The sequence below is a fragment of the Neopelma chrysocephalum genome, unplaced genomic scaffold (assembly GCF_003984885.1).
Source record: "Neopelma chrysocephalum unplaced genomic scaffold, ASM398488v2 Primary Assembly neopelma1_87, whole genome shotgun sequence".
NCBI classification, from domain to species: Eukaryota; Metazoa; Chordata; class Aves; order Passeriformes; family Pipridae; genus Neopelma; species Neopelma chrysocephalum.
The window spans coordinates 3,538,882-3,555,037 of record NW_020897749.1 but is presented as its reverse complement, the minus strand read 5'-3'; the positions used below and the strand labels follow the sequence as shown (position 1 = coordinate 3,555,037).

The 16,156-nt window shown below is 38.9% G+C and overlaps 2 long non-coding RNA genes across 2 annotated transcripts; both read right to left on the bottom strand.

Annotated features, from left to right (window-relative positions):
- Window positions 1-3,079: 3,079 nt before the first annotated feature.
- Window positions 3,080-8,284, bottom strand: LOC113972012. The gene is made up of 3 exons (XR_003535734.1): window positions 7,190-8,284; window positions 5,917-6,022; window positions 3,080-3,519 (listed from the first exon to the last, which is right to left on the bottom strand). It is a non-coding gene; the product is annotated as an uncharacterized LOC113972012 (long non-coding RNA).
- Window positions 8,285-11,975: 3,691 nt separating this feature from the next.
- LOC113972011 lies at window positions 11,976-14,954 on the bottom strand. Its single transcript, XR_003535733.1, has 3 exons — window positions 13,549-14,954; window positions 13,074-13,184; window positions 11,976-12,087 (listed from the first exon to the last, which is right to left on the bottom strand). It is a non-coding gene; the product is annotated as an uncharacterized LOC113972011 (long non-coding RNA).
- Window positions 14,955-16,156: the final 1,202 nt, after the last annotated feature.

Genomic DNA, 16,156 nt, shown 5'->3' with positions numbered 1-16,156 from the left:
TGGAAGAGTGAATTTCAGCGAAGATTTGCTTGTTTCAAAGAAGGACTCACTCTCGGTACATCTTCCTAATTCATTGGCAGATATCACCTGCACAGAAGTGAGAGACAACAGCAAGGGCAGCAGGATGTGCAGGAAGAAGGAGGAAATTTCTTTAAACAGGTCTCCCCAGATCCTGTTTAGAGCTTCAAGGACAAGATTCAAATTGTTTTCAAAAGTGTGTCCTTCTCAAGGCGGTTCTGATTAGGAAGAAGTGTATAACTGATTGGGAAGAAGTTTATAGTGGATAGACAGAAAAAAAAGAGAAAAAACCCAATTCAGATAGATCAACAATCACCCTAGGGTGAGGTATAAAAGAATGTTTACAGTGTGGCTGTTAAAGATTATTCTATCATGATTCTACAAAGCAAAATATTACAGAATTTTATTATTGGAGATACTGAATTGTTCTATTGAGTGTTGAATTTGTATATAGAGCTAGATAACAGTGGCACCTGGGACACCAAGGAACTGGGTCATTTAGAGTCATAGAATCGTTTAGGTTGAAAAAGACCTCTAAGACCATTGAGTCAAACCATTAACCCATCACTACCGAGTTCACCTCTAAATCATGATACTAAACTAGGTGTCATGCCTACACATCTTTTAAATACCTCCAGGGATGGTGATTCCATCACTTTCCTGACCACCCTTTCGGTGAAGTCATGTTTTCTAATATCATGAGCCATTCCTACTCTGAATGCTTCCTAGGGAAGAGAGAGGGAAAAGGGGAAGAGAGAGAAAAGAGCCTTCTGACAAATTTAAAACCAGAAATCTGTATCTTTCACTTTGACCTGAAATGGATTTGGTATACTACCAAACTGATTTCAGTCTATTTCTCAAACTTTCGTACAAATAAAATTTCATTCACAGGAATACAAATATTTCTGAAGAGATGAACATAAAAATCAATAGGACATGGCCAGGTGTTTCCCTTTCAACATAACTCCAAATATTTGTGATTTATTCTTCCTGTTGTTTGCCCAGCTTTAAGTTGAACCTAAAGCCTAACTATTCACAGCCTTTAGGGGAAAACCCAAGAGTTCTCTTCAGGTAGGCTACAGCAGTGCTCTGTCTACTTGGAAAAAAATAGAAATTATACCATTTAGTTTGTTGAGCTTTAAATCCTTACTAGACTCTAAACACTGCACCTTCACTAAAACACATTACCTTTTAAAAGTCACCTTTTTCTTCTAAATACTCAGCTGGCCGAGTAGATAGAAAATTTTGGCTTTTTATATTTTTCATGGGACAGTATTTAAAATGTCCTATGTCAGGCTTTGGTAGTTCTCACAGTATTTCATAATGTGGAAATTTGCACTGGTCACTGCCCTTACCACTGTAACTCTTAATGGTGGTGATTAAATGAGAAGGAAAAGCCACTTCTACTTTATCTTTAGTTTTCAAAGGATAATGGCTACAGTGCAATCTTAGTGTAAACCAGAGATGCAAAGAAAGGTTTGATCCTGAAAGTACTGGAAATGGATGCTTTTTGGAATAATGCCCAGTGAACTGCAAGTTTCAGAAAGTGAAGAGAGTGTCCTATTAAATCTAAAAAGTTGGTTTGGCTAGTTGTCAATAGATAGTAAAGTCAAAGAACAAAAGTCAGATCGACTTGCTGAGTCATTTCTCTGCTGGAACGATGATCCACCTTTCACCATGTTCTGCTAAACTACCATAGTCCTAATCAAACCTTTATGCCCATAGAGGTATATGAGCAACACAAGGCAAATGTCAAGAGTCAACTCAGAGATCCTAAGGCACGTGACAGAATTATTAACACCTATTTCTGCCTTTTAAGAAAAAAAGGGGCATATATTGTTTAAACACTTGACAGGAATATCCTTTTCTTTCCAGGACTGACATTTTTGCTGCGTGACCCATTCCTCTCTCCGGTATGAAGCTTCCTCCTCTGTTATCCATGGTGATTTATGGGGAAGAAGGCAGGACATGGTCTGAATTCTACCAAAACTCAAGATATACTTCCATAAAGAGAGGAAATGAGTTGTTATGAAACAAGTTACCTGTTTTTGAGCACCTGCTCAGGACTTAGTCTCTTAGCAGAAACCCCAGCAATAATGCTGTTTCTCTGCATTCTGATGGCTGAGTCTAAAGGGGCTTTGTTTGCCCCAAATAAGAAGCTTGACTCCAGAACATCCTAACTCTCTTTTGAGGAAAGAAGCCAAACCCTTTCTCTCCCTACTCCTCGTGTTTCTACCGGACAACTTGCAAATGGGACAAGAGCCACACAACACCTGAGCTGGTGACAGAAAGCTCAGGTTGCACAGGGGAGCGTGTTCAAAGCTCATACTAAACAAAAATTATTGGACTTGATCTTCTTCTCTCCACTAAACACATGTGATTCCTTCTCCTTGGCTAGCATCTCACAGAAATAATGGTTGCAGAGCCAGGTATTGCCCTTACTTGTAGTCAGCACAGAATTCTGTCGTGTGATTTCACAGATATCCTTGAGGTGCCACTTAGCCATCTTCATCATCATTTCCCTTCAGCCTCAGGCTGAAAATGAGAATGAAACTGAAACAGGAAATTAGCCCTTGGGTCACAAGTATGAACATGTGAATGGGACCTGTGTCACCAGTGCAAATGGCTTATTTCTGCTCTTCCTTAGAAACAGGCAGGAAAAGCAGTGTCAGACTCTGAATCCCTGTTCTCAGTTTTAATGAGCATGAGAGAATAACACTGAAAGGACTCACATGTTTCAAGCTGCAATACATCAGGCTGTCAAAAACACTAGGATGCTACACATTGTAATCTTTTCTTGCTCCCCATTGCACAGTCAGTACAATTATCTTGTTGCAGCAAATTGGGGGGAAAAAAGTATCAAGAGTAAATTAGTGTTTAAAAGCTATGAAATCTGTATTGCAGGTTGTCCCATTTCCTATTAAAAATAAATAGAGGAATGTTATGAAAGCATAAAATCAGGATGTGATTTTTTTTTTAACAAGCTTATTTCTCCTTTCCACAGCATTGCAAATACTTTTGGTGCCCAGTCATGACACAATCTTTAATACTATCGGTGACAAAGGAAAAAAAATTAAAACTGGACAAGACCTGTAATTTTAGAAGCAATACATAACAGCGAACAAATCTGATGGAAAATGCCATGAATAGTAATTGTTGGCTTGCAAAAATATGAAGGTCAGGAACAACACCGGATAAAGTTTAAAAAATAAGAATCCATCCTGGGAGAAAATAAGAAATTGTTTTTCATGTAGATGCTTTTCTCAGTCGGCATAAGATTTTCATTGCATCTTTAAAATGCTAAGTGTACTCTTCACTAAAAATAATTAACGGTAAATAATTTGAAAAACTTTACCTCTTTTCAGGTTCCTGGTGTTTATTGCACTTTAAAACTGCCAGGATGAATTATCCACCTCTGCTTGCTCACAGAAGTTCAAGAACCACATGCAGTGCTTGGATACTCCATCATCAAGATTCCCATATCATATCAGAGGTACAAACCTAAAAGGGCCATGGACAAACAGAAATAAATTACCCTATTTGGTCTTGTCATTATTATTAAGAGAAGAAAAGTAAGAAGAAAATATTAGAAAATCAGTCTGAGATTACATATTTAAAACATCTCCTAAAATTCGTCCATTGTGAAAAAATAAATAGGCTGCCTTTTGTCAGTGATGGAACATTATTTTGGAAGCTGTGAGATTCGTGTATCTGTTTCCCAACTGGGCTCTTAGGGGGTGCTGCAATATGTAAATATTCCAAAACATGTATTCCCAAGGAATGATCCCTAAATTCAGTTGTCCAAAGTTTCTGTCTCAGAAAAGTTTTGGAATCTGTTTTCATTTTGCTCCTGAAGGACTTTGCAGTGAGCAATGGATGCTGATCTGCTAATGACCCTCCGTGGCTGCAGCCTGGTGCAGCTCTGCAATAGATGATTCAGCTAATGCCTCTAAACATATTAGTCTTCACTGTTGCCTTGTTTTGGACTCTTGTTGTACTTCTAGTCAGTCCAGTGGACTTCCAGTGAATACACACTAATTTATTCTATTGTAAAAACTAACCTCCTGATGGTGCTTTTGCAGCAGTAGCGACTAAAGGATGCAAGACAGATTAATTTTTTAGGATTAATATTACCTCTCTTTTGGGCCAATATTAATCTACACACTATTACTTCCACGAGCACCATTTACCCATAGAGAAGCTGGTGCGAGACTGGGATTATCAACTTTGTGTTTCTCCTTGGTGTAAAGTCAGAGGACTTTTGAGTAAAACACAATTTTTTTGGTTTTTTTTTCTTGGCTGGATGTTGAGCTGCCACAAACTACTATTTCTGGGTGAAAAGTAGGTGTGCTTGTACCTACTCTAAACTGGGAGGCAGCTTCATGCAGTGGGCCAGCTCACAGTGCCACTGCCACCGACCTGGCAGGAGATCCACTGGCTGCCCACCAGTTCCAGGACCCTCCCTGGCTTCATGACCATAAAAACATGGGGCATTGGAAGACTCATGCAATGCCAAAGCCACATCCTTGTGTAGACCTGGCTTGTGGCTGAGGCACATCATCAGGAGGCACAGGACGTCTTGATGCCATGTTGTTGTTTCCCAACTCGATAGGCAAGTTTATGTGGATAATTTATGCACAGAGAGGCATTCATCTACTATGGTAATGGGAGCCATAAAAGACCTAAAACCATTTGCTTCTGTAATTAAATCATGCATCTCAGGACAACCAAGAAAAAACCTGCAAATGGAGACTTTTCAAATTAAAAAAAATTATGTGGGAAATAAATATTTAAAAACCACACAGGTTAAATGGGTTTGCCTTTAATAGACTGAATATCTTGCTCTTATAAAAACCCCCAAACCAAAAAGAAACAACCACCACAATAACCCATGAAAGCTGAAGTTATTCACTAAGTACTCACTTGGTCTATTCTGTCTGACTTAGAATATGAAGTTTAGGGATCTAAAACCAGATTTGAACGGGTTTTTTTAATTATTATTGATCAGTTTTCTTCTATCTTATGAAAGCCCACCAACAGATGAAGTAGCCATTTCATATTTAGAGCTGTTGGTACATAATTCACATGTGTAGAAAATTTAACAGTTGTTTGTTGTTGTTCTTGCCCTTTTAAAGAAGTCTAAAGGGGTTTTTGTTACTTCACCCTGGTACCCTCCTTTACTTGAAAACATCTTTTCCATTTAGATAAGGCTTCTTCTTTTTTTTATTTTTTTAATATGCCATCACACCACTGTGCAGATTAAGGGAGACATTTGATTATATTGGTGAACCCTGCACAAGGGGCTGCCTTCAATATCAGCGTTTAATCGATTTTATAGACACAAACAATGAAGCCCTTGAAAACCAAATTCATACTTGAAGTGGCTAAGCCTTTTCTGTACATCCCTCTAACTCCAGCATTCAATTCTAGCTAAGAAAGATCATATTCTTCCTGAAGTATTTTTCTCCACACATTTTTTGGTGATTAGCAATAGAAAGGAGTAAAATGCCTGATGTACCACATTAAGAAGGATGCTAAGCGGTTTACAAATCTCAGTAATTAATGACTATTTTTATCACAGAGAATATAGACGACTTTCTTATATCTATCTGAAACTCAATATAAGCCTCTATAAGCCTCCAGGCTGCATAATTGGTGCAATAGAGCTGAAAATGAGATGGAGGATATAATACAGCTCAAGTAATCCTGCCTTTAGCTGAAATGGAACAGTGGAGGCTCTGAGCATCCAGAAATGTTGTTTCCACTAAGATTTAAAGCCAGCCAGCTGTCGGCTGCTGCAGTGAAAATTGTAGTGTTATTTACTTTCTTTAGTATACTTCAAATATTTAAAGTGACACAACCATATTTATGGGCATTCTTTTATCTCTAGCAACTTACACAACGTATATGTTCACATTTTTTCTTGTTCGGGGACAAATGAGTGTGTATTCTTCATAGAAGTTTCAATTCAAGCACTCTGGATATTATCTCAAGTTACAGCACCCTGGAAAAGAAAAATTTGGTTTTACCTCCACTATGCAGTAGCTGTGAGGAATAAAATCTTTTTAAAATTATAATGGGTTTATAAAGGGTTTAGAGAACGGGAGGGAACATAGAAAAGGTTTATGCAGTGGTGACATTTAAAGATTGAAAAAGAGTGCTTGTTATACAGAGACCTGTCTAAATCTGTCAGGTTGGGATTTACTGTTTAGCACATTTACCTCAGATGTGAAATAGAAAAAAGTTTTAAAAAGTAAAATTAAAAAATCCCACATCAATCTCACCTTCTCTTTCATTTACAGTTTGCCTTGCAGAGAAAGTTTGAATGGACTGATGACAATAATGACAAAATCATTAATATAAGTTCCTGTAATTTGTTATGTAACTTATTAGTAAATGATCTCCTTTTTGTGTGAGAGCATTGGAAAAACCCTCAGATGCAGTGTCCTGGCTGAAATACACCCATCAGTTTAGTTTTTTTTTTTATTATTTTTTTCCCTATGGAAATCCTTGTTATTTTAAAGTTATAACAGACAAAATGCAGTCTATAACCTTAGGTTTTGGTTAAGGATTATATCTTTTTTTAATTGTGTGCAAGGAGCCTAGCAGAACAGAGCCCTGAGGCACTGCTGTATAACAATCATTAAATAACATTAAGCCTGTGGCAGGGGAGGAGGAATCAGTACAATCATTGTACATCATTCCTCCCAGATCCACTCTCAGCCCAGAGTGTAGTCCTTGGTCTGCTGCAAATGCCATCTTTTGATTACCCTAGAAAAATCCCATTAAAGTTTCTGCCATTACCACAGTCCTACTGCATTTGTCCTTGTGACAGACACATTACCACGTTCTGCTTCATCATCTGCATCACTAAAATAAGGACACTGATTTTCTGTCTCAGGGATATGTCGTGGATCTTGACACTGCTGGACTGAAAATGATGCGGAACAGCAGAACATTGTTATTACTGCTTAATAATGTTGAACAATACTTGGAAGCTTCTTCAGACTCCCAAGTCCTGCTCAGAAAGTGCAGCCACCTCTCAGAAGAGAGGACTGGTAGGCAATCACTAGGCACTGTGCTCCATCCAAATAGGCAATGGAAATAACCTCTTGTAACACTTCTGTGGGAACTGCCCTTATGCTACAAACTGTACCCCATGATCACTTACTGAACACTGAAAACACTGTGGGACTGTGAGCAGAGAGTGTTGGAAGGAGAAACTTGAAGAGCTGGTGGTACATGGTCAGTCATTATCACCTCCCTACAAGAGAACATAGAGATTTCTCAGTGCCTTTAACCCAAGAATGGATAGGTTAATAAGAACTTGTTCATCCCAGAGATCTTGAAATTCTGTTGATTGTGGTCCAGCCAAAGCATCACTTAGAGTGACAAGAATTTAGTTTTAAAACTGCAAGGATGAGGTATTCTGACTTTTGTGGATGGACAGAAGTTATTTGAATGTGCTTCCCCTCATGGTACAGCTCGGAGCTCAAAAGGAAATCTATGCCCTCAATTTATCTTTCTTTGTACTGCATCATTTATGTATTATTTTGTCTTTATGGATCACACTGCCAAAGATCTGCTAGGTATTATGCAAAGAGATAATATAAAATGTTATACTAAAAACTGCTTTGTCACACATTAAACCAGTGTTATCAAATATGTTTTGGTATTCACTGTGGCATATAGAAATGCTTCTCCTTTTTTTATGCTAAACTTTCACAGTTTTACCAGCATCAGATTTGAACAGCTTTGCCTGGCTGATTTCTTGGAAAACTGGGTAAACGAGGAGGAGGGGGGAAATACATTAAGTTGGAGACGTTGTGAACCTCACATTATTTTCTTTGGTTCCCAAAGCCCATTTGACTGTATGAGCATTTACTCCAGGAATATAAGACCACTCTTTCTGAGTGGCAACTCCCCCATTAAGAGACAGGCTTATGGGCCACAGAAAGTTTTGATGATGTTTCTGGAGCTATACATGACCAAGGTAACAGTAGTTTGGTTGAAAAGGTTGCAATATTGCCAGATGAAAACTTCAGCTAAAAGAAAAAAAAAGTGGGGAAGCAGGACTGAAAATTCGCTCTAATAGAAAAAGTAATAGAGCTGTCCTTATGAAGATCACATTCTCTATTCATGTCTTGGAAGAACTAATAAAAGTTTTGATTTTACTGCTCAAATCTCCTCTATTTTTTTCCATAGGTTTTCATATGTTTCAAATTTGCATTTGCAAATACAATCATCATCTTTCTAGTACCACCTCCTTCTGTGGACTGCTGATGAACACTGTCTTCTCAGAATCACACAACTCATTTTTCTGTTGCCTTCTCAGTATTTTCCCTTTCATTCCTTCCCATATTGACCTATTTTCAGGAACAGTTTCTCGTATTGTCAGAGTTTGAATCCAGGAGGATACGCATTAGAATTAAGTTTTAAAAATCAACCTACAGGGTAAAGGGACACAAAACCTCTACCTGTCACACTTTCTCTTCCCTGCAACAACAGATCAAGATGACAATATTGCTGTCTGGATATACACACACACACACACAGAGATTGCCCAAAGTTTAACAGACTTGTGCTACAGGGCAAATGTTCTGTTAACAGCAACTTTTAAAGTTTACTTTATAGAATTTAGTCTAGCAGATAAATCCAGTGTGGTTCCTAAACCTCAATAATACTGGATCGCACAATGAGTTATCTATTTCTTAATGTTACAGGAACACTAAAGTTGAAAATTGTGCCACTTGCTCAAAGATAATGTGTAGCCTAAACTTTTGAAGCAGATTGCTTGCACAGTTCCATCGCCAAAGATATATTTAACACATCAGAGTGGATGTAGGAAGAGGGAAAAAAAAAAAAAGAAAAAGAAAAAATACTTATCTGCAGTTGGGAAATAATTATGGGAGGATAGTTATGATATATTACATAATATATTATTAAAGCCATAGAATTGTTGTCTGCTGAGCCTTCTGGGGGTTTAGGTGCCATATAAACTGTAAAACGGTGGCAGTCCAGGCACAGTGTGAATAATCTGACCAGGTAGCTGAGGGAAGCCGATCCAAGAGGCTCAAAAAAGTGGAAGGCTTTTGGGAGAAAAAAAAAGAATTTGTTTTCCTGTAAGATTATCAGGTCCAGCTTGGTGCATTAAGTCTCCTGGGATCCCACAAACTCCCTCTGCCATACTGAAGGACAAGAAGCTCTCACACTGCATGCAGAAGCCTAAGGAGGAGTGTTTATATTTCCCCTCATTTGACCTTGATACATCCACAGTATCAAACTTGATCTGTGGGAATGGCAGTCTGCATCTGCCTGACGTGGCCATCCCCCACTGCCACGAGCACTGTTCTGTGGCAGCGAAGGCAGACGACTGACAGCTCTGCTCTCCCTCCCCTGGGAATAAAATAGTGACACAGAACCCATCGGGGAGCTAATGTGCACTGCCCAGGGAGTAGGTAACTTTTACTCCAGTGGGGCTGCAGCCCCATAGGCCAAGGGAAGAAAGCTGACATGTTTCCACTGTTTCCCCTATCAGTTTTGTCAGCCTAGCACTATATACATATGTGTATATATGTATATACATATGTGTACATATGTATATATATATGTATATATATGTAAAGGGACATGGTGCAACTGTGTGTGTGCATCTGCACAGCAGACTAGTGCAGAAGAGCTGGGGTCAGCTCAGCACTGCATAGTTCAGGAACAGCCATTTAAACTCGAGTCCTGCTGTTAAGGAACCTTCCCAGTGTGACCATTCACAAGACTCTCAGGCAGTCACACTCCAGGCACCACAGACTTTCACTGCTGGGACTGAGGCCCTTTCACAGCAGTGGCTCCAGTGACCCAACAGGTCCCCTCTTGACTCCCTGCACACCTGACTCACACAGTCACACCTCCTCGGTTCCTCATCGGTTTGACTACGAGCTTTCCGTATTAGTGTGTCAGATGACTCATTCCATAAAGCAATTTATTCATGGTGCACTAAAGCAGAAACAGCTCGAGTTGGTGCCTCTGAGGAGGGTCTTCGAACAAAGGAATCCCTGGGCTTTTTTTCTCTCCTAGTCCAAGTATGTCAGACTCACTCCACCCAGAGCTTAACATGCAGCCCTGAGCCACCTGCACTGAATGTATTCCTCAGCACTGCCATCACATTCCCAGGGGAATACAGCACCTGGGACATCTTCACAGAGCTCTGGAAGGATATACTGTGACATCCAAGCTCAGCTCTGACCCTGCTGGGTGCATCAACTGCAGCAGAGCCCCAAGCTCACCTTCAGCCGCTCAGGGACCGTGGTGCTGTCCTTGTGAGTTTGCTCAAGATGGATGTTTCTGTATAGCCTGAACTGGACACAATAACTTCTCCTTTGCTGTCTGGGGTTTAAAAGAGAAGGAAACAGAGCTCTGATGAGCATGAGGGATGAATTGTGAGGCAGGTAACGAGCAATCCTCTCTCAAAGGAAGAGAACTAAGCTCTCTCCTCCTCTCTCTGTGGATGCTGTGAGGAGGCTGGTTGCACTTACCGTGGCTGCTGAGCAGCAGGCCTAGTTACTGTCTGCACACTGACAGGAAAAAAATAAGCCAAAGAAGTAAACAACTAGTATTTATTTGTGTAATTAAAGATGACTAAAATATGATAGAAATATCTAATCACCACAAGAAATCCCGTAACCAATTTCCAACGTGATTAAACTCCCATTGTTGCAAAATAAAGTAATCTAATCAACAGCCTGTGTTCTAATTACATCTACCTGATCTTGAAATATTCCTGAGCTTGTTTATATCCCCAAGCCTTTTTATCTTGACGTATTGTAAAATCGTTTCTAAAATGAATCAAGTAATGTGTTTTTCTTTCCGCGGCAGGTACAGCGATGTGAGCACAGAGAGGTTCAGAGAACACTGCCATGAAGTGATGATTGAAAATCTCAGGCAAGTGGGGGGAGCAACGGAGAGGGAAATGAGAGTGCTCAAGGGGAAGAATTATACCAACTGCTGGAAAAGAGAGGAAAATACCCTGTATACAAATGATGGTTATAACAGACCAACAGGGTGAGAAGAAACTAAACAGAGAAGGAAAAGAAGGGAGAGCAGAGAGATGAAAGCAGGGTGATCAGAGGCACTTAGAAGTAGGATGGAGGAAGTGGAGAGAATTCAAGACTTTAAATTACCACCAATTAAGTATTAAAATTTCATATTTCTACCTCTTTCTCACATTTATTCATTTAAGCATTTCCTCAAATCTGATCTTTGCTCTTGTAACCACAGGAGTTCAAACAGTAAATGATAATTGGTGGAGGAGGAGACGGATGGAAGGTGATATATATATATATATGCACATAGCTAAATAGTTAATATTGTAAGAAATACAATAAGTTACCTCCAAAAGATAGCAAAGGATAGGGACTTTGGAGACAGGAAAAACTATGTCTTCCTGTTTTGCTGTACAGTAAAGTGCATTAAGAGGTTTTGATCATGTTATTTGCTTCTGGATGCTACAGCAACATGGAGAATTAAAAAGCACGGCATGGCAGGGGAAAAAGGCAACATGCTTACAACTAGAAAGACTAGAGACAGGAGCGTAGATACTTTCAGCAGCAGACTAACCACACAAACGATGAAGAGGAAAAAAGAAACTTTAAAGGTTTTATTTTCTATTATAAATTCTTTCGTTACTCAAACTACTCGAAAAACCTTCCCCCCACACAAACACATTTTACTTCCAGTGTTATGATTTAAATCAAGCTTGATGAAAATCAAAAGGACACGTAGCACACAGGCAGGGTCCCAATTAAAAAAACTCCACAGGAAACACTGCACAGTGTTCCCCCTCATTTCTCTGACAATAGGGCCTTACCTCAGGTAAGAAAATGGTTAGTTACTTTTAATCTATGTGACAACAGCAAGACCATTTGGACAGGGGAAAAGGCAGAGGAGACAACTTTCAACTGACAAATAAGAAATATTCAGCTCTTGCAGAGATGGGAAAAATTATGGTGTTTCTTTAACATTCTTGAAGAATTCAGGACTTTGGTGTGAAACATCAGCTCTCCTGCTTTCTTGCTTCTGTGGGTAACCAGAAGGATACAATAATTCAGAAGAATAATGCAGAGAATAAAATAATGCCTTGTTTAACATACATGGAGTAAAATTCACCATGTGAAAGCTTTTTACTTCTCATCTTTTTCATTTTAGATCTCTGAGATTTAAGGCCTTTCCCATTGTTAGTCACTGTTAATGAAAAAGCTCTATTATGGAGCTCAGTACCTGAGAGAGTGCTCTGTCTTCTTTGAGAAACAGCAGGGTTGTGAAATTTTAGCAGGGTTCCTCTGAAGCACATCTAGAGACCCCTCAGTGCAAATAGGTACTCAAAGAGGCAGCACCTGGAAAACTGAAGAGATAATTAATATTTTGATAATGACCTCCATATCCAAATTGAAAAGAAAAGAATAGAAACCCAACAAGAGCTGTCACCAGGAAATGTCATGGATGCAGCTTCAGATTCAGAAGAGAGGAAAAGCTTGGCTCAGACTTCCACATTTACTTTGTACGAGACAGGACCATACAATAAGGTTAAAAATACCTTTCTCTATGGAGAAATTGGCTTTGTTGAGAACCCAGTGTGTGACACACATGTCCCAGAGGAGATTTTTCCCAAGATCTGAAGGGTCTTGGGTGCCCAGTCCAAAGGCAAAGCAAGGAAGGGGCTCGGAGAACAATTTGTTACAGGGGAATGCCAGCAGATCAAACTCTCCTCAACAAGTATGAGATAGAACAAAAATGAGAGCAAACCAAAACATGCAACAACAACAAGAACAAAAATTACCTGGGTTAAAAAAATTAAAAAAAAAAATCCACAAATTCAGAACAAGGTTAGCAATTCCCACAAGTCTTCACAAAACTTACATGGCTTTTGTTCAGCTATACCAGTGCCTATAATACACCATAGAGACACTCAGGCCACTTTATAATAGGGCAGGACTGGTCATAGGGAAAACCCTGACTGTGGCAGCCAAGAAATCAACACCTAATCACTTACCTTTTTTTCTCACCTCTTCTCCTCTGGCTGCAATGTTTATATTACTTAAAGTGCTCAAATCTCATTTATTTGTGTACTGCCCCTTTAAGAAGGTTTCTGAGCTTCTGAGTCTTTACTGTTCCTCCTAAAACAGAGAGACAGAGAAAGAGGAAAATTATGAACTTCCAATTACGCAAAAAGTTAGCGTAGTTGCTGATGATTTATACTTTGTTTCATCTTTTATAGGTCATCTTAAAAGTTAACATTTAAATTATTTGAGAAATTCTGACTCTTAAATTGCCTGTTTCAATAACATTATTGCTGCTGGCTCCCTCGAGTGCTTGTGCTCTTAGTTTCCTGATTTTAATTATTAATCCACCACCGCATGTTGTGTTTTTCTCTGTAGCAGCAGAAAGGTTAATATTCATAACCAGTGTTTAAGGCTATTTTTAAAGGTAGGTTAGGAACAGTGCAGGGGAAGATGGAGCAGGGAATCAAGTTTTAATTACTTGTTAATATCCATATCTAGGCTGTGGAGCTGATTGCAGCTCTGCTGCTTCCCAGGCCCTTTCCACACACGTCCAGAAGCACAATTCCATCCAAGGGTGAACATCACTCCCTGCCCCTCTGACATTACCTCTGTGCCAGCTGCTTTCGGGAACCTCTGACCATCAGCTTTTGTAATACTGATCTGCTGAAATGAGGAAGAAATGTTAGAGAATTTTTCATAAAACCAGAAAGCCTGTACACACATGTAATCTCCTCCACTCTCATGCTGCACTGCAATCCAAATAACACATATTGGCTTCTTTCTTTGCTTAGGAAGGACCAAACCCAACTGCATACCTGAGCTTCTCTCTGCCTTACTCCTCAGTGTCTCAGACTGCTTTTTCTCCTGACAGAAATCCAGACTGAAACAATCATCACAATTTATTCCCTGCTGCCTATCTCTGAGACTCCCAAAAGCGTAAAAACTTCTTTTCTTTTTTTCCTCCACAAAGCCACACTCAGAAATCTTCTTTTATATCAGCTAGGATTTCTATCACAGGCTCAACTCTACTTTTATTATCAGAATGCAATATTTGATCCTTTCTCAATAACGGGTGCACTCAACTACATCATTTAGATTGAAGCCAAAGTGAGAAAGAAAAGAGGAAATGAAAAAAAACCTTTCATAACCAATCTTCTCCCCATTTCTATTCCTCATGACAAGGTGAAAGTAGTTCACAATTAGTCACCTCAAACTTGAATCAAAGCTCAGAATTGCCCAACATAGATTTCTACATGTCCCTGCATAACATCTCTGTGTTCAAACAGGGAGGCTCCTGCTGGGATTACTTGCTTCAATTCTACCCTAAAAATAAAGATTAAAATGGACCAAATTTCTACCCTACAGTCTTTTAAACATATAAAGGAAATTGAGACACACACACTTTTGTGCCATTTTAAATTCTCAGCCCATTCAATAGAGAACCAGAGGTCACTTTCTTCCATTTCCCAGTCTCTCCTTCTCTTCCTCTCAGAAATGAACCATCAGGAGTTACAAGGTAAAAATTCAAGTCTTCCCAGAAAATGGAATTTTTTTCCCATGTATTCTCATCAGAAAACTTCAATTTAAAAGGCAACCCAGCAGATATTTATGGAAGACAGAGTAGGATACATACTATAATATTCATTTTTCCCCTCTCACCCAGAGGTTCAGGATTGTCTTTGTAATAGGAAACCCCTGGATCAACAGCATTAGTGAGTTCAAACTCAAAAAGTAATGTTTACTTGGCACTCCTCCTCTTTCCAGTCCTGTGAAACGTGTTCCAAAGTCCATTTTCCCAGGTTCTAAGGGAGTAACACAACTACAGTACTGCCACATAAATTAAATGTCAATTGCCATCCTGACAAGCACCCCACATATTTAACTGATGAACAAGTAAAGTAAGGATTATATATATTTTAGTGCAAAGTAAAAAAAAAAGTGGACTTGATTACATTTTTTCTTGTAGGGTTGTTACAGAATGAACCTCATGGACACTATTATTGCCATTTTTTTGTTTTCTTTGCTTTCAGAATTATAATGCTTTGTTTCACTGCCTGTTAAGACACAGGCAGGACTAGGAACAAAAAATCATGCCTCACGTTTTAGATAGTTTCACTCATCTATATTCACTAGAAGACATTTACCTATTCCTCTATACTGTAAAGATAATGCAAATATTTATTATGCACCACCACTTGAAAAGCCTTTTTTATGTTCTACGTCAAAAAGATGAAGTGAATGAAAACTGAAAGTCTTGCTGCATACACAGAAGATAAAAATTCTAACCTCTTAACTGCACACCATTTTAAATCGCTTTTTCTCATCAAAAAAATGATGAAACTAACCTCAGCTTATTCCCTGTCACCAGCACACCTGCCCATGGTTTCATGCAGAAAGCTGAGTTTTAACTAAGATTATGCACAGTTAAGGCAAAATACTTACAGAGATACTGTATTGATGTTTCTCTGAAGACACTGAAGTGTTATTTCTGTTCTGTCAAAGTCCTCTAGATGGCATCCTTCGGTAAACTTTAATGATTGTGCACATTTTGGCCTCAGTGCAATTTACAGTGTTTTCACTAATGTTTTTAAGTTAATCTACTGTAATGATTGTCAGTTTAATGAGTTATTAGAAGATATTCGTGCTTTTGTAGTGAGAAATGTAAGAAAAATAGAATAAATAACAGCTAATTTATTATAAAATATCATAGAATAAAATATATTTTTGTCTGAAATGTGTTGCAGGCTATAGGAAAAATAAAAGAAACAGTATTTTCAAGCAATAAAATATCTCCTGGAACAGCACACGTGCCTGCAAATACTATAGCAACCCATCTTCCTCCTGAAGTAAGGTGTTTATAAATGAGAACTTCACTAAGTTTGAAGAGTTTATCTGGTAGGGATTCTCTGAAGGCAAGAACAGTTTTACAAGCAGAGCACCTAGTAAATAAAATGAAAACCTGCTGCTGGGTTCCCTGCTTAGCCTTACATCAGGATGCTGCATTCATTTGTAGTAGACCCACAAATGTCAGTCTCTGGATAGCACAAGCCCTCTGTTACTGCTGCATGGAGCCCCATAGCTTTGCA